General features: G+C 44.7%; 1 long non-coding RNA gene and 2 pseudogenes across 2 annotated transcripts; 1 reads left to right on the top strand and 2 right to left on the bottom strand.

Moving 5' to 3' along the window:
* Positions 1-75: 75 nt before the first annotated feature.
* On the top strand, positions 76-17,592 carry LOC112317349 (uncharacterized). 2 transcript variants are annotated; one of them, XR_011651189.1, is made up of 6 exons: positions 76-864; positions 10,943-11,046; positions 11,499-11,611; positions 12,390-12,525; positions 13,896-14,029; positions 17,493-17,592. It is a non-coding gene; the product is annotated as an uncharacterized lncRNA (long non-coding RNA). The 2 variants fall into 2 exon arrangements; XR_011651188.1 differs by having other exon boundaries at positions 10,893-11,046.
* LOC112317367 (catenin alpha-1-like) lies at positions 15,690-17,300 on the bottom strand (annotated as a pseudogene).
* Positions 17,291-21,448, bottom strand: LOC128780869 (catenin alpha-1-like; annotated as a pseudogene).
* Positions 21,449-22,326: the final 878 nt, after the last annotated feature.

The raw sequence follows: 22,326 nt of genomic DNA, 5'->3' as shown, positions 1-22,326 counted from the left end.
CCCTTCCACCTCCCTCCCGTTTCTACCTCCCCGCCCCCCCCCATTATTGTCTGTGTGCCCTTTATAATTGTTCCTGCAAACCCTTCACCCTTTTCCCCTTATATTCCCTCCCCTCTCCCCCTGTTCACTGTCAGCCTGTTCTCAATTTTAGTGTCTTTGGTTATATTTTGCTTGTTTGTTCGTTTTGTTGATTAGGTTCCTGTTAAAGGTGAGATCGTGTGGTATTTGTCTTTCGCCGCCTTGATGCGGATCCCGCCCAGCAGGATCCTGTGTTGTGGCTGCAACAGACAAATACAAACGCACTTCGGAAATCCTGTGGAGGAAAAGGACGGCATGGCCACTCTCTAAGTCAGAGAGAGGGCCCCGAGACCCCCGCCTAGACAGGCTTTTATTGTTTTTTTAGGCACATTACTTCAAGGATGGTCCTCATTTACTATGCATAGATTTGTTTTGGGTGGTTATCTTTTACAGACAACAAAGGAGAGGATGTTGCTAAATACGTCAAAGAAGGATATTTGCAAATGTAAAGGGAAAAGTGGTAGAACTGGTTATACTCCATACTTGGGTGGTTTAGCACAGACTTTATGAAGTTAAAGACACTTCGGTAAACATTTGCTGCCTCAATTCAGGGTGAGGGAATTTAGCAAGAGCAAGCCTCATAGCAGTCTAGGTACAATGCAGGCCTCATTCCCCATGGGAGAACCTATCCATGGGCGTGGGTCCTGCCAGCCGAACCTCGCTTCCCACTGGCTTTTCCAAGTGGGGGCTGGGCCACATTTCCCACTCGTGGAACAGTTCCCCATACTGCCTGGCGTATTTTGCTTAGCATAATGCTCTCCAGTTCCATCCATGCTGTCACAAAGGGTAAGAGCTCCTTCTTTCTCTCTGCTGCATAGAATTCCATTGTGTAAATGTACCATAGTTTTTTGATTCATTCATTTACTGATGGGCACCTGGTTTGCTTCCAGCACGTGGCTATTGTAAACTGTGCTGCTATAAACATTGGGGTGCATAGGTTCTCTTGGATTGGTGTTTCAGGGTTCTTAGGATATAATCCTAACAGTGGAATTGCCAGGTCAAAAGGCAGTTCCACTTTTAGTTTTCTGAGGAAATTCCTTACTATTTTCCATAGTGGTGGCACCAGTCTGCAATCCCACCAACAGTGCATTAGGGTTCCCTTTTCTCCACATTCTCTCCAGCACTTGTTGTTTTGTTTACGATGGCCATTCTCAACGGTGTGAAGTGGTATCTCATTGTGGTTTTAATTTGCGTCTCTGATGGCTAGTGATGCTGAGCATCTTTTCATATGTCTCTGGGACCTCTGTATGTTCCCTTGGAGAAGTGTCTGTTCAAGTCCTTTGCCCATTTTTTTAATTGGGTTACTTGTCTTCTTAGAGTGGAATTGTGTGAGTTCTTTATATATTTGGGTGATTAAACCCTTGTCTGAGGTATCATTGGCAAATATGTTTTCCCATACAGTTAGTTCTCTTTTTACTTTAATACTGTTTTCTTGAGCCATGTAGAAGCTTTTTATTTTGATGAGATCCCATTTGTTTATTCTTTCCTTTATGTCCCTTGCTCTAGGGGACATATCAGTGAAAATACTGTTGCATGAAATATCTGAGATTTTCCTGCCTCTGTTCTCTAGGACTTTAATGGTGTCACGACTTATATTTAAGTCTTTTATCCACCTTGAATTTATTTTTGTGTATGGTGTAAATTGGTGATTGAGTTTAATTTTTTTGCATGTAGCTGTCCAGCTCTCCCAACACCATTTGTTGAAGAGGCTAAAATAGTACTTCTTGTAAGCATATTTATATAGTGTGTTTGAGAAAAAGTCGTTACTTGGCAGAGTTCCGGTTGTTCTATGTCTTCATCAGCACTTGGAATTATCAGTATTTATTTTAGCCATTTTAATAGATGTGTTGTGCAATCTCACCCTGGTTTTAATTTATATTTCCCTAATGGAATGATGGTGAATATGTTTTCATGTGCTTATTTGCCATCTGTGTATCTTCTCTGATGCAGTGTCTTTCAAACCTTTTGTTCATTTAAATTTTTTGGTTTTTATCTTTTTTTGCCTTTTTTTTCTTTTTTATTATTTTTATTTTTCTAATTTTTTTTGGTTCATTTTTAAATTGGGTAGTTTTCTTACTGTTGAGCTTAGAGTCTATGTATTATGGATACAAATCTGTTGGCAGTGATGTGCTTTGCAATATCTTCTAGTCTGCAGCATGTCTCTTCACTCACTTAACTGGTTTTCATAGAGCGACAATTTTTCTTTGAAGTCCAGTTTATCAATTTTTGTATATGAATCGTGCCTTTTGGTGTCATCTCTAAAAAATCTTTGTCTAGCCTCAATTCCTGAAGATTTTCTTCTAAATGTTTTACAGTTTAACATTAAATTTAGACTTATGATCTATTTTGAGTTCATTTTTTAAAGTGTGACGTTTAGGTTCCTTGTCTGGTTTTGGAGGCATATGGATGGGTGTCTGGTTGTTACAGGACCATTTGTTGAAAAGATTATTCTTTTTCCACTGAATTTTTCTTGTATCTTTGTCAAGAATCAATTAGCCATTTTAGTATGGATTTATTCCTGGACTTTGAATTCTCTTCCATTGATCTGTGAGTCCTTCTACCAATACCGTATGGTCAAGGTTATTGTAGCTTTTTGTTTCAGTCTTAAAGATCTGGTAGTGTGATTCCTACAACTTTATTCTTTCAAATTATTTTGGCTTTTCTATCAGTTTTGCCTTCCTATATAAATTTTAGAATCAGCTTATCTGTACAAAAACCCTGCTGTGATTTTCACTGGAATTACATTAAATCTATAGATAATTTTGGGGAGAATTCACATATTTATGATGGTGAATCTTCTAAACCATGCACATGGCGTGTCTCCATTTATTTCCATTTTTGGTTTCTTTCATCAGCATTGCGTAGTTTCAGCCTACAGATCTGTACAAGTTGGATTTAGAGTCGAGTATTTATTTTCTTGGTGCTGTTGCAAAAATGGACGTACAGTTGATTTTAGTGTGTTAACCTTGCGTCTTGTGATGCAAATACTTAGAGGGAAGTACAACAAAAACAGTACTTAGAGGGAAAGTTACAGCACCAGGTGATAGGTTAAGAACGACAGTGTCAAATCAGTGTCCCAGCTTTCACTGAAAAAGAGCAAATAAAAGTATCAGCAGAAGGGAAATAACAAAGGCAGAGCAGAAATCAATGACATCGGAAAGAAAAAAGTAATAGAAAAAAAATAATTAAACCCAAAGTTGGTTCTTGGAGAAGCTCAAAAACAATCCACACGCCTCTATCTAGACTGCTTGGGAGAAAGAGCGAAAGAAAGGACCGAAGCCAAGAACGAGAGAAGTGACACCAGTACAGGGTCTATAATACAAACACCTTGCGGCAGTAAATTGGAAAGTTTGGATAAAACGAGCACAAATTCTTGGGGAGATACAAAATCTCTTAGTTCACTCAAGAAGAAATAGACAACCTCAATAGTCCTCTTTATGAAAGAAGTCGCATTTGTAGTTTAAAATCTCACAAGGAATCCTCTAGGCCTAAATCACAAGGAAGAAATAATACCAGTCCTACACTGCCCCTCCCAGGAAGTTGAAGAGGAAAGAGTGTTTTCCCACTCCGTCTATAGGCCGACATTGTGAAATCCAGACCAAAGGTATTGTGAGACAGGAAAACTAGACAACTACTTCTCATGGACATAGGCATAAGATTTTAAAATAAATTCTTAGCAAATCAGATCCAACAAATGATCCTCGATGAAAAGGGATAATACACCTTAACCAAATAGGGTTTATCAAAAAAAGTAGGTTTAATACTTGAAAGTCTATGAATACAATTCACCATGTTAATGCAGGAGGAAAACCATATGATTAATGGATGCTGAAGGTGTGTTTGACAATTCATCACTAAGTTATGATAAAGGCTCTAAGCAAGTTAGAATTTAAAGGGAATTTCCTTGGTTTGATAAGGCCCATTTACAAAAAGAAAATCTCCAGCACACATCACGGTGATGTCTGAACGCACTTGTCCTAACAGGTCCCACGCAAGGATGTCCACTGTCATTGCTTCTGAACAGTTTACAGAGGCTTCCAGCTAGTGCAGGGGGGCAAAAAGGAAAAGGCACCAGAAGGGAAGAATTCAAACTATATTCAGAGATGACGCGTAGAAAATCCGACAGTGTCTACCAAAGGCTTAATAAGTGAGTTCAGCATGGTTGCAGGGTATGAGATCAATATGCAAAAATTAATTGTGTTTCTATATACTCACCTTGCACCATCAGAAGTTAAGAAACAATGCAATTTACATCAATGTCCAAAATTATCAAACTCTTAGGAATAAGCTTGATAAGAGATGTGAAAGACCTGTGCAGTAGAAACTATAAAACATTGCTGAGAAAAATTAATGAAGACCTAAACAGGCACACAGACTGTTCATGGGCTGGAAACAGTATTCTTAAGATGTCAGTTGCCTTCAAATTGATTTATAGTTAACACAATGCAATGTCAGTCAGAGTCCAAATAGGCTTTTTGGAGGGTAAGTTTATGAAAAATCTGGTTTCAAAATTTATATTTCACTGCAAAGAACCTACAATAACCAAAACTATTTTGAAAAAACAAGAAGAAATTTGGAGGGGCAACACAGCAACTATAAAGCTACAGCAGTCAGGGTAGTAGAGTCGATGTAAAGATGGACAAATAGGTCCAAGGACCTGTAGAGCCCAGAAATCTAACTGTGTGCACGTGGTCACTTGGCTTCTCACAGAGGTGGGAAGGCAGTCTAGTGTGGGAAGGGTAAGTTTTCAACAAATTGTCTTGGAACAACTGGATATAAAAAAGTCTCCAACTCCACCATATACAGGGTCTGGCACAAATAACTCCCCTTTTTTTATTACACAATTGTAAGCATGTAATTCTGTAGCATAACAATATCACACTTAAGCACACCATAGGACAGTTTAGGTGAAATGTTCAAATTGCCGTCCATCTCATGCGAGACATTCACGCACCTTACCAACCACACTCAAGCAGGCGTTACTTCTGCTGGACCCTGTATTAGATTTACTTCATGATGGATCATAGGACTAAATGTAAAAGCTAAGAATAGAAAACTCCTAGAAGAACAGGACAAAATCTTAGTGTTTTTATGTTCGGCACAGATTTCTTAAACATGTTAAAAAAAGTATGCACTAGCCCTGGCTGGGTGGCTCGGTCGGTTGGAGTGTCATTCCGTACACAGAAAGGTCATGGGTTTGATTCCTGGTCAGAACACATACCTAGGTTTCAGGGTCAATCCCCCGTTGGTGCATACAAGAGGCAACCAATTGATGTTTCTCACATTGATGCTTCTGTCTCCCTCCCTCTCCCTCCCCTCTCTCAAAAATCAATAAGCATGTCCTTGGCTGAGGGTAAAAGAAAAAAAAAATCAAAATTAAAAACTTTTTGCTCTTTAAAAGTCACTGCTAGTCAGAATCTCCACCCCCATCCCCCCTACCCCATTTGTGGGATGGTGCATGGAACTACCCTACCATATTCCAGGAAGAGAGCTGGTAATGGTCACTCAGCTCCTGGCCAGAGTGAAGCTACCCGAAAGAGTTCATCTAGGCTGTCTTGTTTCTGTAAGACCCATCCACGTGTGCCGGCCCCACCCCTAACTGCAGCCCACCCCCTTACCTACCTGACACTCTTCTTATTAGGCCCCGGCTAGTGACCTGCCCCACAAGGCTTTTCCTGTCTCCCTCAGGTAGACCAACGTACAGCCTCTTTCTTGCTCCACCTGGGTTGTGGGCAGCTTAGTCAGCTGAGCTGAACAGTGAATGCTGGGTAAACTCTGCTTTGGCAAGAGCCGTGGTAGCCTCTGTTCCCTCTGGGCTTCCATAATGCAAACGTTCTTACAGAAGGTTTAGGAAGGAAGAGCAGAATTTCAGGTGAAGGGACCCTCCAGGATCTAGTCATACAGTTCTCTTTAGTTTTTACATGAATATGTGTGGTTGAAAATTATTCCAGAGACCAAAAGCCAATATAGGTGAGATGCTAAAGGACTATGGTTCTCCGTATCATCTGCAGGTCTGATAGGACAGCTTTTGGGCCCACCCCCAGACTTCCTCATCTATAGATCTGAGTAGAGGTCCAGGAAGTTGCCTTTCAGACCAGTTCCCAGGTGGTGCTAGGGTTGCTGGTGGGGGACGTACTCTGAGAAGAAGGCAACCCTCGGATTTCCCTAACATGTGCCCTGGGAGTCCCAGGGTTCAGCTCCGTGCCTGAGGCTGGGACTTAGACTGGGACTGGGGGATGCGGATGGCCTAAAGAAATTGCTTCTCCTTTATCACCGTATTCAAAGCTCAGTGGAGTGCTGATGCCCATTCTCCTCCATTCTGAGTGTGTTTGCCGGGCTGAGAGGGAGGCCGTTTCATGAAGGACCTGTCATCCTTCCCTTCCAAACAAGTGGCTTCCTGTTTGTTCAAACCACATTGATTTTACTAAAATGTATCTGATTTGCACAAGTTGGCCTCTTTTCATTTGCTTTAACTCTTCTCCACCTGCATATTGTGAGAATAGCAAGTACAATGTGTCTGCCCCTTTCCCTGCTGCCCTGTGCCAACACAGTGCACGTGCTCACGCAGGGTGAATGAAGAGAACCGGAGTGCAGGCTCGTTGGCTCTGCTGGGAGAGATGGAGAAGTAGCACTTTCTAACTGGAATGGTTTACCTCTCTCTCTCACTAACTACTCTTTTTTTCCTACATGGTCAACAGAAAGTGGGGTTCTGATCCCCGCTTCTCTTTTCTAGGGAAGGGACAAATAAGGGAATGGAATAAGGTATCCCTAAAGACAGTTTGAAGACATTTCTGGAGAGGATTCCTGCAGGTGGATTCAAGGAACCCAGGCCAGGGCTGGAAGGAGCTGGTCCTGAGCCTCTACAAATAGCGTCAGTCAACTTGACATCCACTTCTCTGAAGCAGCGACCACTTCCAATGCCCTTGACATGCTCTACAAACAGGGGTGTCATCTTGAAGAAGTAGATGATGAACTGGCATGAATGTCCTCATGTCCTTGGTCCTGCTGTGACAGGAGTGACTGCCATGTGAGCCTCTCTCCTGCGTTGTTTTCTCTACGTATGTTCTAGCAAAATGCCAGACAACACTGTTAAAGCACCAGCGGGGTCTGGTCTTGAGGACGCCAGGGCCTCAGGACACGCTCCTCCTACTCCTAACGCCCAAGCCCACGCTAGACAGAGTGAGCATTGTGGCCCTCCTCCTCTGCTTCATGGCCAGCAGCTTGACACTGTTCTCAGGGGCCAAGAACCTTCCAAGAACCGGCCCAGCCGAGGGGGGTGGTGGCAGGGGCATTGCCTCTAGCACTGAAGTGAGACATGCCTGGGTCAGAATCCTGATTGTGCCGCTGCCTTGCTCTATGATGCCGGACAAGTCATATGACTACCTTGACACACACTGACACTTCTTTGCTGTGAGGGTCAATGGCAGAAATAGATCAGAAAATTTGCAACACAGTTCATGGCCAGGCCACTTGTCAGTTTCTTGGCTTTTCCTTTCCATGCTATTGATTCCCAGCTAGACAGCACAGAATGAAGAACATATTAGATGGTGGTTTTTCTTACGTAACAGCAACCCTTGATTGGTATACCTCTGACCTAGCAAGTATCTCCAGATTGCCAAGGCAAGCCCACTTTCAGACACAAGTAGATTCACCAAAAACTTCTTTGCAGTGACTTTATGATATCACCTACGAGGGAGGTGAGGCTTCAACCTGAGACCCGATGCTCACATGGTGCATGATCATTAGCAATGAGACCATAAAAACCATCCTGCCCTTTAGGAAAGCACCTGTCTTCATTAGCACAAAGATGGAGCTCCACTCGAGCTTTCACACAGTTATCCCTGGGCTTCGGGTTTTGTTACTGCTGGTCCCTCTCCTTACCCTAAAGCCAGGGCCATCCATGGGTCTCAGCAGAGAGTTGGAGGTATCAAAAGCTCTCCTCCTGTAAGGAAACCAAAGGCAAACATCTGTCCACCAACACTATGAGAGGCCAAGGGGTGCCTTTAGCTCTTTAGTTGCTGATTTTCCTTCCTTTTTTGTTTCTTTCAAATCATGTCAGGTTTTGTGTGGAGCAGCGAATGAGGTTTCAGTGTGCTTCAGAATGAACCTTGATGAAAGGAGCATGGCACAGGGGTTACACATGAAACCGGTGCATGTTTAAGAGCAGGCCAGCTGTAACCTAGTAAAAAATGTGGACACTTCAATGCACACTAAACAGTTGACCTGTCACTGGGACATCTTTCTCTGTGGGTGTCTCCCATTGGAGCCCAACCATTAAAGTTTCTTAAAGTTACGTTTACCATGTGGGCAGCCTTCATGGTGTCCATAAAGTCTCTGGAGATACTCATTATTTCTAATATTAGTTACAGCCACACTTTTTTCTCTAACTACCATGCACACTGCCCGATGCTAACTTCTTGGTCATGTGACCGCTCGCTGGGTAGGTGGCTATTCACCTTGAGAAATGAGAAAAATGGAGGACTAGCACATTGATAAACCATTCCCAAAAAAGACCAACCCAACTTTTTAAAAAGAGTTTTATTGATTGATTGATATTTGAGAGACACAGAGAGAGAGAAACATCAACTTGTTGTTCCACTTATCTACGCATTCATTGGATGATCATTGTGTGTGTCCTGACTGGGGATTGAACCCACAACCTTGGCATATAGAGACAAGGCTCTAACCAACTGAGCTACCCAGCCAGGGCCCAAACTTACTTTTTAATGAGGGTTGGTGACTAATAGGAGGTTTGGTCACCACATCCCGTGGTGACATGGGATTGAAAAAAATTGGTTACACATCGCTGCAGAGGAAGCAGTTTTTTTCTAACACATACATGGTCAAGAGCACATGCAAAAAGGGCATAGAATTCATGAATCTTCAAGCAGAAGCCCACTCGATTTTACTCATGAGGCTCCAGGGCAGGTCTCCCTACACTTTTAAACTCATCACACACACTGGATTCTGTAAACCCATTCAGTGGAGTGTGCCAACATTACCTTTGCCTTCACAGTGGCTTTCCTCACCTCGTGGGCTTGGCTTCTCAACATCCTGTGCCATGTCTTCCTGGGGCCTGGCAGGTGCTCGAGGGGAAGACATGGAGCAGAGTGGTGCGCACACTTCTCTGTGGCTGCCCTCTTTTCCAGAATCTTGACCCCTCGAGTCCATACTGCCTGGTTGCTCATCAACACTTTCAGACCTCTGACTTTTGTATTTCATTTAGATTTTCCACTTGTCCTTGGAGGAAATGTTGGTCTCATATAAAGCTATGTGATCACAGGCAGAAGTGGAGGTTTCTGGGGCATCTTCACCTGGCACTGGATGTCTTTCATGATTTTGGAATTTTCTCGTGGGTTATCACTTCAAATATTTATTATCCCATTAGTTTCACTTATTTCCTTTGTGGGTTCTCATTTTTCCTGCATTGGACCTTTTAACTTGATGGTGGAGTGAGGCGTGGCACAGGTAGATCACCAGCAGGACTGGCACATAGAAGGAAATGTGCAGTGAGGTGTTCTTAAGCTGAGCACAACTGTGAGGCCTGAACCTGCAGGGGGCACCATTTCCTGTGGAGTCTGGGATCTCCCTGAGCACTGGAAGCCTTCCATCAGTCACCAGGAGGAGGCTTTCAGCTTTGTTTCTGGATTCAACAGCCAACACTGACCCACCATGGGTTTGCTCTCTGCCATCCTCCTGTGAATTTCCCCTCCCACCAAAAAACCACAATATGATATTAACACAGTGAAAGAACAAAGTGGTAAACTCAGCAGTGTGGTGGGAAAAGAAACTGACAACACTTGACTAGAAGTGTTTTTCATGCAGATAGAGAGCGGGCAGGAAGAGGCCCACGGAGAAATAAATCTGGAGGAAGAGAAGTCCAAGCGTGTGCTGGAGAGCACTCCTTCAGAGTGAGCAGATTTTTGTGCAGAGGAGGAATGCAGGGTCAGGGTGGGACTTGAATAATCGTTAACGCTGAAAAGAGGGGAGGATGAGAGTAGAAGCACATGACCAGCACCGGGCAGCTGCCTCTCTCCCGTTCCCTGGGTTTGCTCAGGATGCTGCGTTTCACCATAGAAGACAGAAGTCAAAGGTTGTACAACTGACTTCCTGTAGGTGCAGTAAGTTACAGGTCAGCTGATGACACCAAAATGACAAAACGACCCTGAGTCACAAAACGTTGTATAGTGTCAATTATCAGGTGAGCCACAGATTAGCCCAGTTTCTGAAGTACTGGTAATGGTGCTTTGAAGACGTCAGGAGTGTTGGTTCAGAGAAGGGAGAACACTGGGGCCTTACCGAATGTGGGCGCTTTAATTTTTCCCTCTAGCTGGCAGTCAGTGCAACCCACAGTCCTGTCCAGGATGGGGCTCCTCTCTTCCCTTTGTGACTCTACAAGTTATGCATTTCCATGCATACAATCGAGTTAGCCATAAGCAGTTTTCCCTGCTGTTTATCAGCTTGTGTCCAATAAGGAAAATGAAAAACACTGTAGGTCTATTGAACAGGGAGAAGCTTAACACGGAGTTGGTAAGAAAGGTGTTTGCAGGGCTGGAGAAGCAAAAAAAAAAAAAAAAGACTACACAGGCTGGCTGTTGACTGCAGATGGCAGAAAGACAGTTTCTGGAAGTGCAAGGGAGAAAGACAAGTGGTGTTGCCCAGACCCCATGGCTGCAGGTGAAGCTGAGGCTGCTGCTCTTGTGACTGAACTGACTGAGCAAGAACCCAGGAGCCCACCCATGAAGCCACCGCTGTGGCATGGCCTCCCTGGGCTGCTGTGGGTACCGCACACACCACTCCTGTGACCCCTGCAGGAGGCGATGGCAATGCTGAGAACTATCGCGTGTGCCTGCCCTCTTCCCAGCTTCAGTCTCCCACCAGAGCCGTCCACGCAGATGCTAACAAGAAGGCAGCTGGAGGGGGGCCTGGGATGTAGAACTCGGGGACTTCAGCTCCTGCAACAGAGAGGTGAGTAGGACAGACAGCTCTGGGGTGGAGGCAGGAGAGACCCTGTCTGGCCCAGTGACGGGGACCCACGGACTACCCTTCTCCTTCTCTATCACCTTCTTCTTTCTTCTTCTTCATCCTCTCCTTATTATTATTCTTACTCTTCTCATTCTTCTTCTTCCTGCTTCTCCTTCTTTTTTTCCAGTTTTCTTTATGAGCTTGACTGAGTCAAACTTATGATGTATGCTGGCAGACAATGTTGCAAAAGGTTCCTCTATAGACTTTCCTTATTTTCAGCTATTTGGAGACCATTTATCTGATCCTTACAAGAGTTATAGCTAGTAGTTTGTTGCCCAGAACATGATAAACAAATTTAATTAACTTAAAAATATATAGTCTTAAAGATGAGATGCTACATTATTAGCTCAGCAAGTCCCTCAGAAGTTTTCATCCCCCTGGTGTGTGTTTACCAGTTTGAAGACAAAAACCCTAAGCAACTCCTCGGATGTCATCCTGTGTGACCTGAAGGACACATGTGCCAGCACATCCTGCTGAGGACAGAGTCTGAAGACCCTGTGTGCCCTGTGTAAGTAACACCCACCCCCACCCACCACCCTCCTCTACCCTTAGTTCCAATATCCCGTATTAGGGTTTGACCTTCACAGTAACAGTGACTCCCAGGTGATCATGAACAGTGAAGGAAGTGACTGAAAAGTAATGATCTCATCTTAACTGATGGAAATCTCAGTGGGGCCAGAGCCAGATTCAGAAGCACTCTCTGTCAGCACTCAGGAGAAACACACACTCCTGTAGGCAGAGTCAGAGAGACCCAACCTGCTGTTGGACTTGGGAATGAGGTGAGTTAGTCTGTGTGACTTAGTGTTTACATTTGATCCTTCCTGAAGGAGGAGTAAGAGCTGACATTTACCCCCAGACACTGTGGGGAGCACGTTTGCTCCATTTATCCTTTCCTCCCAACACAAGTCCTCTGAGGTCAGCACTCAAATGTCACACTTATTTTACAGGTGAGGAAAGTGAGGCTAAGAGGGTCAGCACCAGCTGAAGACCCATGGGTAGAGAGTTGCAGAGCTGACCTTGAAACCACTAGTCTGTGTCCAAAGTCACGCTTCTCCCCACTATCCAAGAAATGCAAATGTTCTAATTTTCAGTCATGCAGACACATTTCAGAATTCAAAACAGAGCACACCTGCCCTGGGAGGGCACTGGTTGGGGAGCATTGAATCTGTACAATTTGAGAATAGTTGACACCTGTAAAATTATAAATGTACCCTTGAAGAACAAGGTGTGTGGCTCTGTGAGTAAAGTTTCACAATTTTTCCTGAACACACTTGGCATTTCTGCAGGTCCATTTCAGTATGGTGCTGCTGCTACTGTTCCTGATGCCACAGTCCTGATTTTCCCGTGACGTCACGGGATGGGAATGGCTGGTCTACAGAACAGGAGTCCCTGGTTCTGTGCTGAACGTGAGTTCAGCTAATGGTAGGAATTCTTATCAGTTCCAACAGTTTCTTTTTTTTAGTAGATTATCTTAAACGTTTAATTCAACAATTCCATTTGAATTTAATGTTTATTGTATTTTTCCTCTTACCATTTAGTCCCCTTATTCCCATCTCCCCCCAGCAATCACCACTCGGTTGCCCATGTTCATGAGTCCTCATCAATTAATTTTTGAAAAATCCTCACTGGAGGACGTGCTTATTAAATTTCGAGAGAGGGGGTGGCAGGGGAAGACAATGGGAGAAAAACATCAGTGTGAGAGAAAAACACGGATTGGAGGTGTCGTGCATACACCCCAAACAGGGATTGAACCCCCAACCTAGGCATGTGCTCTGGGCATGCTATCTTTGTGTTTATGGGATATCCCTCCAACCCTCTGAGCCACACTGGCTAGGGCTCAAATCGTTTTCGTATAGATGTTTTTCCTTGCCTGAAGAGAGTATTTTTTATAGTTTCCTACTTTTTTTATTTTTTAAAGGTTTTCTTTCTTTATTTTTAGAGAGAGGGTAACAGAGGGAGAAAGAGAGGGACAGAAGCATCAATGTGTGCTTGACTCTCACGTGGCCCCCACTGGTGACCTGGTCTGCAACCAAGGCATGTGCCCTGACTGGGAATCGAACTGGCAACCCTTTGGTTCGCAGCCAGCGCTCAGTCCGCTGAGGTACACCAGCTAAGGCTTACTTTCCTTTTTCAATAGACAAATTTTTAGAGCAGTTTAGGTTCACAGAGAAATTGAACAGCAAGTGCAGCATTCCCCCAGGCATCCCACTCACGACCATACTCAACCTCCCCGCCCCCCATCTACAGCCACACCAGACTGGGACATGTGTCACAATTAGCAAACCCCCTTTGACACATCAGTATCACATATGGCCCATAGTTACAATTAGGGTTCGCACGTGTGCTGTACATTCTATGTGTTTGGTGAAATGTACAACTAGGCGTACCCACCCTCACAGTACAGAGAGCTTTCCTGCCCCCCAGTACCTGTGCTCTGCCTGTTTTCCCTCCCTCTCCCAAACCCCTGGAGACCACTGACTGATCTTTCCATGTCTCCATGGTTTTGACCTCTCCCTAACCTGCCATTGCATCAGGGATCTTATAAGCCCTAAGGGCCTGCGAGATTCTGGAGCCACTCAGTGGGAGAAACCTGGGTTCCTGATGAACCCTTGAGGTCAGAAGACAACTTTATCCTGGACAGGCATCTGGGAGCAGTAGGTCCAGGTCAAAGAAACAGTTGCTCAGAGAGTCCATCATGGAAGACTGTGTTATTGGTGATACTGTTGAGAAAATTGGACAATGGTGATAATCAAAGGCAATGGTGTTATATCCATTTTATTATCGTTTCTCAGTTCTCCACAGACAGTGCACCTTCATGGCCCACACCCCTGGGGGCACTACCACTGCCCCACCCTCTGACCTCAGCACATCCTGCAGCTGACCCCTCTGCTGGCCTCTGAACTGCACCGAGCCCAGATGTCACAATGTAAGCCACTGTTTTCACATCCACTGCAAGGAAAAAGGTAGCAAGATGATGCTAGATGTGTGTTCTGGAGAAAAGGAAGATGGGGGACTCAGAAGAATGCACACAACAAATCCAATGGATTGCCGCCTTCATCCTGTCTCTGAGCGTGTTTTCCAAATTACACAAAATGACATACTTGAAGTAGTTATTATTTTATTGCACACTCAGTGTGCCGTAGTGCCTCAATCCTGTTCTACTCTCTCCTCTACTTCCCTTAGTTCCTTGGTGTTTATTCAAATGTCTGTTCTCAGTGGGGAGAGGAGCACTGTTTAGATTGGCCCAGGTCTCCTAATGTCTGGCTCAGTGGAAGACAGGGGCATTCACGCATTTGCTTCACTCCTCACTCTGTTGCAGTATCACATGTCAGGTAGTCTCCAGAAAACTCCCCTGCACACCTGTGAGACGATGGGATTGACTTGGGAGCATGAACCTTAATGTTCTTATTATAGTAGTTTTGTCCCAGATGCCTGGAGTAGGAGGGTCCCATCAGCAGTGGCACGTAAGTGTGTGTGTGTGTGTGTGTATGTGGTGACATTTGTGCTGTGTGCCCATTAGGCGAAGGCCAGACAGCAGACTTGCCTTACCAAGTTGAACATATGGCGTGGATTCCAGAAGTAAGTGTCCACCTCAACTTCTAAGGCATTAATCGACATCCTTACCTCAACTAATGTACGATGTTGCAAACTTTCTTTTGTTTCAAGTTGAAGCTTATCAGGAAAAGTTAGTGTAAAAAACATTCAAGTTCATAAAATTCAGAGAAGATAGTAAAAGCATACTTTGTAGCTACAGTAATCACTTTTTAATCACAAATAAGGTAAAGTCTCAATTACTGCCCAAGCAAACACTCTTCTCTTAGGCTCTATTGCAAGCCCAGGCAGGACCCTGCAGTTATGAGAAGGGAGCCCAATGTTGTATGTGTGTGAGGCTGCAGAAGGGGTGAAGGGCATGTTCTGATTACATCATCACAACACTGTAGCCTGAACGAAAGTAACTCAGCTGATATGTCCTGCAGTGGAGTGTACGTTAGTAACTGTACCCGTGCATTAAAATTCTCATTTCTGTCATTAAGAGCGTAATCAGTTTCCTTCATGATAGATATTGTTTTACTGAGTTGCATGTGGTTTCTCCCTCTCAGAACTGCTTCTAGGGACATTTGTCCTCTGGGGACAGCTTCCTGAGATACCCACTTTGTTTCCCTGACTCAATTAGGTCATTGAATAGGAGCTAAAATGCCCGGAAGCAGGGCTGTTTAAAGGCCCCTCCCTGAACCCAGGGTGAGTCAGCTCTCCCCTTCGTTCAAACCCTGATGCCACACTAAGACAATGGATGTCACACTTGCAATGTCACATGTCAGGGCATTATTTACAAGTTAATGTAGGATTCTGTTTGGTTATGAAATTTTTATTTTTATTTAAGCTTATTAAAAATATAGCTAGAAATATGTTCCTGAATTCTGAGAGTATTTGTGACCAACTTAAACACAAGTGTGCCCGTGCAAAATTCCCCACCTACCGAGGTTTAATCAGCTGCACAATCTAACTTCAGTGTTCCATTCAGCAAAAACACTCCCCTGTAGAACAGGGACTGACATTAAGGGACCCCAGGGAAGGGGCTTCAAGCCTCAGCAGCCTTGGATGCTGTCCATGGTTCTGAATTCTCCGAGAGCCTGCCCAGGGTTCACCTGCATCTTTGGAGATGCCCTTTCACTGTTGGCCTGTGTCTTGTCCTGTTTCTCTGTCTTCACCAAGGCATTTTCTCAGGTGCCTTCATCTTCCATGACATAGCCAACAGGTTGGACAAAGCCATACTGTGAGACCTCTGGTATTTGGAGGAGGCACCATAGCATGCCTTCACCATCCCCACTATGGCATTCCTCAAGTTCTTCACACTGCTCATGAGGGACATGGCACTGTCTAGCCCAGAGGTGGTGAGCTCCCCACCATGCATATGCACCCCAGCCTTGACCTTGCTGCAGATGTTGAGCTGGTGACAATAGAGGACAATGTGCTGCTTCGAGACCAGCAGGACCTGCTTGCAGGCATGTGTGGGCAATGGTCTGCACTGGTATGGCCACCCTTGTGTCACCTGAAAATTGCCTTGGTAATTTTCTTAGCAGCGCTGCACAGCCAATGTATTTTTTGAGTGTCCCAGACGTCGGGCAAAGTCCCTCACCTCCACAACGATCACGCTCCTCTGCCTGGGCAGCACAATTGTGTGGTTCCCACTGACGTCTTTTTGAACACCTCAGTATACAAGTTTCTCTTTTCTCCTGGAACTGACTGCCTGTCCCTCAGTGTTTTCTTTTTGCTCTCGGGGAACTAGCCAGGATGGCCTGGGCACTCTGGCCCACTATAGGCTGATCAGCTCCTGTCTGGGCACTTGTCCTACTGACTTGTCTTCTGTCTCCAAGTCAGAATCATGCATCTCCTTGGGAGTCCCTATCTCTAGCACCACTTTCCTGGTGTCCCCCATGCCACTGCATACCAGGCAGGAGGCTTCAATCAATCATTCTCATCCATGGGCAATCAGGATCTGAGCTGAGGGCTTCCACTGCTGCATCCACTGGCTCAGTAAAATGCAGCATCACACTTGTTGGAGAAAAGCTTGGTAGCTTCCAGCACTTTCTCTCATGTGGTCCCCTGGCTTATAGTTGTCTATGGCTCAGGTGACTGCAGGATAACCCAGGTTGCTCAGCCTCAATTTTGACAGCTGTGTGGTCCAGCTACCACATCTTTCTCATGGGGAACAATGACACATTTGTTCATATGTTCCAATATGTGACTCTCTGAGACAGCCAAGAAGTCATCAGTGGAGATAACATCATCGACATCACCTGTGAGAACATGGACTGTTTTTTCCCACTCTTCTTTCAAAATATCCTCATACTCTTGGGACAGTTTACTCTGTGCTTTAGCTGCTATAGACAATGCGGCATTGCTATCCTCAGGACACAGAGTTTCTAGCAGGCATGCAGATGTCTGAACAAGCTTGATATATTCCTTATTGTTTGATATGCAACAGGCCAAGTTGGTGACCAGTCAATATGTTGGCATGTTCCCAGAAACTTGGGCAGCCTCTTTAACTTCTTTCTCATGTCTGCTCTTTGCAGCTTCAATCAGTACTAACAGGGGAACGTTGGTTTCCAGGAATGAACCTGACCAGGGGTCTGTGACAGTTTGGGAAGGTGACTACGCAGGTCTCTGTTCTTCTTCATCATTTTACCTATTGCAGAACTGAGCACATACTTCCTCTTTTTAAAGATTTATTGACTCATTTGCTTGTTTATTTCTGTACTTATTACAGAGAGGGGAACAGAGAGAGAAAGAGAGGGGGAGAAAGATCGATGTGTAAGACAAACATTGATGCGTATGTGCCCCCACATGATCACGATGGCCCACAACTTTCACTTCTTGTTGCCTTTTAGCTACCGCGATGTTGAGTTTCTCCACCTGAGGTTCCTGGGCTTTATGCTGTATTCCCAAGTCTTGTCCAGAGCCATCAGTCCTCAGTTTCAGAAGCCAGACTCCACGACTTTCAGCTGAACAAGTAATTTGGAGACACCTGCCATGTCAGCCAAAACAAGAAGCCAGGTAACTGCAGAGAGCAAAGCTGGGCTGCCTGAACCACATTGCCACACGTCACAGAAGAATGGGGTCATCCACAAATTCTCCCACAGCCTGTGCATCAAATTACCTTCTTTCCCAACATCTTCTGCAGCAGACACAAGATTCTCCTTGAGACACTTACTCTCCTTCCAATTTTTATCCCATTCTCCAAGAATTCTCACTTGCTTGTTCCCCAGATGCAGCCAAAACTGGGACTTTCTTGAAATGGCCTCTCTTCTCTTTAGGGGGACCCTTCCTATTGGTGTTCACCAGTCATAAACTGTGCAACAAGAGTCTCCAATAGTCTCTCAACTGCCAGAGTCGGAATGTCTAGACTTCACAGGTTTCCCATCTGAAGTCTACGTTGCCTGTGAGCACAGCAGGCACTTCTGTGGGGAAGGGAGCAAGCACAGCAATTTTCCCAAGGCCCGGAGCCAACAGTCGCCACTTGTTCCTCCCATGCAGCTCCAAGGAACAAATCCTGGTGAACTTTCTTGGTAAAAATTCTAAAGAAAGTAGGAATAGAAGAAAAATCTTTACAACCAATAAAATCAATCTTCAAAGTCAACAGCAAACATCACTGTGAATCAGTGAATGCTGAAGGTGTTTCTGTTACAATAGGGGGGGGAAATACCTGATGAACCCACAACATTAGTCAACATGGGTCTGCTAATTCTCTGTGTCACACGCAAATAAGAATGTGAAATAATTGTAAATATTTGCAAAGATGAGATTAAATTCTTCAGCTTGCCAACAATATGATTCTTTTTCCAGGAGCCATGAAACAGGCTCACAGAGAACCACTAACAGTATTAAAATAGTAGGAGGAGATACATTGTAAGTCCTGAATACATGTTCCATATATACAAACACAACAGCTTGAGTATGCTGTAGGACAGAGAGAATTAGAAATGGAACATGTCTCATTGGCAAAAGTGACAAACCATAAAATACCTGGGAACAAATCTAATGAGTAAGGTATATGCTGTGATTTGGAAGACTAATTATAAAAATGTCAATCTTTCCAAAGTTGATACATAAATTCAAATTACTTTTTACATGAATGCTACTGGAGATTAATGAGGAACTGGATGAAATAATTTAAAAATGCACACAAAACAATTCCTGTCTGAAAATGGCCAAGAATATTAGGAAGAACACTGAGTGGTTACTTTTCACTCAGATATTTAAAGTGAATTAATAAAAAATTCCTCTTCATCCAGATTAGTGTAGCCTTAGAAATAGACCGCTATACTGTGGAACATGAAAGGTAACTCAAAAATGGATGCACACACAGAGACAACTTAATATGTGGCATAAATGGTGTCACAACTCAACAGTAAAAGACTCATTTTATGGTCAGACATCGCTACTACCCATCAGCAAGAGAGAAACCAAGATTTCTACCTCTTACAATGTACAAAATCAGAGCTGGCTTCAAGACTGACATGTCAGAAGGGAGGAATTTCAGTGAAATGGTTGGGATTGGAATTTCAGGGAAATGGTTACATGGGGACGAGAGCAGATTGGAGGTGAGCAGTGGGACCAGCCACTGGAATGTGACACAGTGAACACTCCCATGTCTTGTGATACACACACCCACACCCACTCTGGCACACACTGACCTAATCTACAGGCGCTTGGTTTTACTTCACACCTGACGGAGGCCATTTCTCTGACCTGTAGAAGGTTCATAGCAGGTGAAGATAATGGCCTATAAGAAGATAGCAATCACTTCATTAGCACAATAAACACATCAACTAACCGACACAGGAACTTTATTGGTCAATCCCTGCATACTGGGCAATGTTTGGTAAGAAATATCCCTGTACAGTCTCATCTCTCACGTCATACACCAAAGAGCGGCAGATCTACAATGAGAGGGACTTACAGAAGATGCCAAGGCTACGTGTACATGAATGTCAGATGCTTAGGGATTAATGAGGACCAATATCCACCAGGAACAGAAGACTCCTATTGTCCCCTTCACTGCAAAAGCCTGTTCAAGAAGAAAGGTCTTTGTGGTGAGCAGGGGATGAAGTTAAGCAAAGTAAATAGTCTGGAGGATCCTCTAGTGAGTGTCAGCTCATCAGTTTCCTGGTCCATCTGACACGTCCTGAGGCCTTTTGGCCACTTTCCCCAAGGAGATCCTCCAGAATCCCTGACCAATTCCTTCAGCCTCCCACAGTAGCCCCAACATAGTGCCTTTCTTCTCTAGGGTGAGGACGTAGGACACCTGCTTATTTTCATCGGCCTAAATGGCACCTGTATGTGCAGAGGTCTCAAACTCCCATGACTGAGAGGTCAAAGGTTTGTGGGGTTATGACTTGCTGTCCTCCCACTTCATGTTCACCTGTGGGCTGACCTACACTGAGGATCAGAGACCTCAAGGGTGGCCAGCACACCTGCCCCGTGTGGGGAGGGTCCAGAAGAGCTGAGTGAGGAGGTGGCCTTTGTGGCTTTGAGACAGTTTTCCTCGGCATGGCTGTGTGTGATGTCAGGTCCCCAGGTAAAACTCGTGCATTGTGACAGAGCCTCCCTTTGGCCCAGTAACCTCAGCGCCTGCTAGAAAGGAGCTCAGGATGGAAGTAGAGTTCTTGACAACTGAGTGTCTTCTCCTGGTGAAGAAGACCACTGGGTCTTACTTGGTAATCTCCTGGGCCCAGGACAGGTCACATGACCAGAGCACCCAAGTACCTTTCTTTGCACACAGACTGGATGGTATATATGACACTGATAGGACCTGAAGCCACTTTTGAGTTCTTGTTTTCTAATTTACTCAGACTTTACCTTGTCACGGGATCTCTGTGACCTTCCAGAGCTCTGGGATTGGGGCGGGGTATGTCCTTGTAATTTGACGTGTACGATTTTGCACATCTGTTGGAGAACATTCTTCCTAAGTTGAGATTCTTGGCTACGATGGAAAAGAATATACAGCCACCCTAAGACAATGGAGCTGTAGCAAGATTTGCTGAACAAGAGGAAGGGAGCACTGTCTGATGCTCCAACCCTTTCCTGGTCAAGGGTCTCCTTTAGTAGCTCACCGCTTGCAGCAAACAGTCAGGTCATGGTTAGGGGTCAAATGGCTGTGCACAGGGGCCAGAGGGAGAGGGAGGGGAGGTGCAGCCTAGCACACGTGTCCCTGAAGCCTCAGGATGTACATCTCAGGGGCTCATCCCTGCACAAGTCAGGGGAGGAAGTGGTAACATGCCTTACAGAGTTTGTCAGCTCAGGCACGTGGGTGATGTGGGCACAGTCACAGATCCCTGCAGCCTTGGGGAAAGCCCAATCTATCTCTTTCCATTTTAGATACTGCTTATCACAGTAAAATGTTATTGATCAATACATTTCCTAATGAGCTGGATGAGGCCTGCTTTTGATGTTACATATCCCTGGAGAGCATCATGTATAGGTAAAAATGGGGCCCTTTTGGTCACGGTGTTCATCCTCAGAGGTCTTGACTCTGAAGCACTTGTCACTTGGTTGTGCACCTGTGAAAAGCATAAGTCTGGGGCACCAATGTCACTGGAGTCCATGTGTTCCTTTGGAGAATGGGCCAAGACTGACAGTGGGATCTGCCACTCAAAATTATTTTAATGATTGATCAGCCACAGCACATTGGGCTCTTCTTTGATGTTACTCAAAGCCAGGACACAGGGACCCCTCTCTGTAGACATAAGTTGTGTCCTGCAAAATACTGCTCACACGGAGCCCTTCAGAGTCTGGACTTGCACATGCAGACTCAGTGCCAGGTAGGATCTGACAGACGACGTGTACATCATCCATCTTGGTAAAAGGGAGCAAGGATGATTATGTCAGGGAGGTGGCACATGACAACCAGTGTCACCAGATGATACATAAATTGTATCACAAAGTAAACATGGACATCAGGATCCAGAAATGATGATGACTCAAATGTTCCCATCCCCCATGATTCTCTTCCCAAGTTAGACACAGAGAGCTGAAGGAGCCCTGGCATTTCAACAGCTGCTGAAGGACACCTGTCAGCAGCCCATCCTGCTGAGGACCATAGTCAAGGGATTCTGTGTGTCTTGGGATAAACAGTACCTACCCCAGTCTCCACCCTCCTATACCCTTAGTTGCAAGACACAAGACTTAGGATTAGAAAATAACAATAACAGGATAGGAAGTGACTGAAAAGTGATGATCTTATTTTAACTAAGAGAAATCCCACTGGAACCAGAGCCAAATTCAGAAGCACACTCAATTAGCATTTAGGATAAATCAACATTGTTCCTTGGCAAAGTTGATTAGATTCAGTCTGAGATTTGCCTTTGGGGGTGAGGTGGTTTATTCTGTTTGACTTAGGACTTACGTTCTTTGTTTTTGTTGCATAATCGGAACAGCTGACTCTTACTGCCAGGTACTGTGGTGACCATCGCTCCTGAATTAATTTATTTATCTCGCACAAATGCTTTGCTCTCAGCCTTATCGTACAGATGATGAAAGTGAGGCTGAGAGCGTCAGCACCTTGCCGAAGACCCCACAAGTAGAAAGTTCCAGAGCTGAGCTCGAACCTAGGTAGGCTGTATTTGGGTTCTTCCTCACAACTCAGTAAGGGAATACATCCTAAATTTGAAAGACTCAAACAACACTGCCTAATTCAAAACAATGTGTAAAACTGCCCCGTTA

Source organism: Desmodus rotundus, chromosome 5 (assembly GCF_022682495.2).
Source record: "Desmodus rotundus isolate HL8 chromosome 5, HLdesRot8A.1, whole genome shotgun sequence".
NCBI classification, from domain to species: Eukaryota; Metazoa; Chordata; class Mammalia; order Chiroptera; family Phyllostomidae; genus Desmodus; species Desmodus rotundus.
The sequence above is the reverse complement of the archived record's forward strand: the minus strand, read 5'-3'. Positions and strand labels throughout refer to the sequence as shown.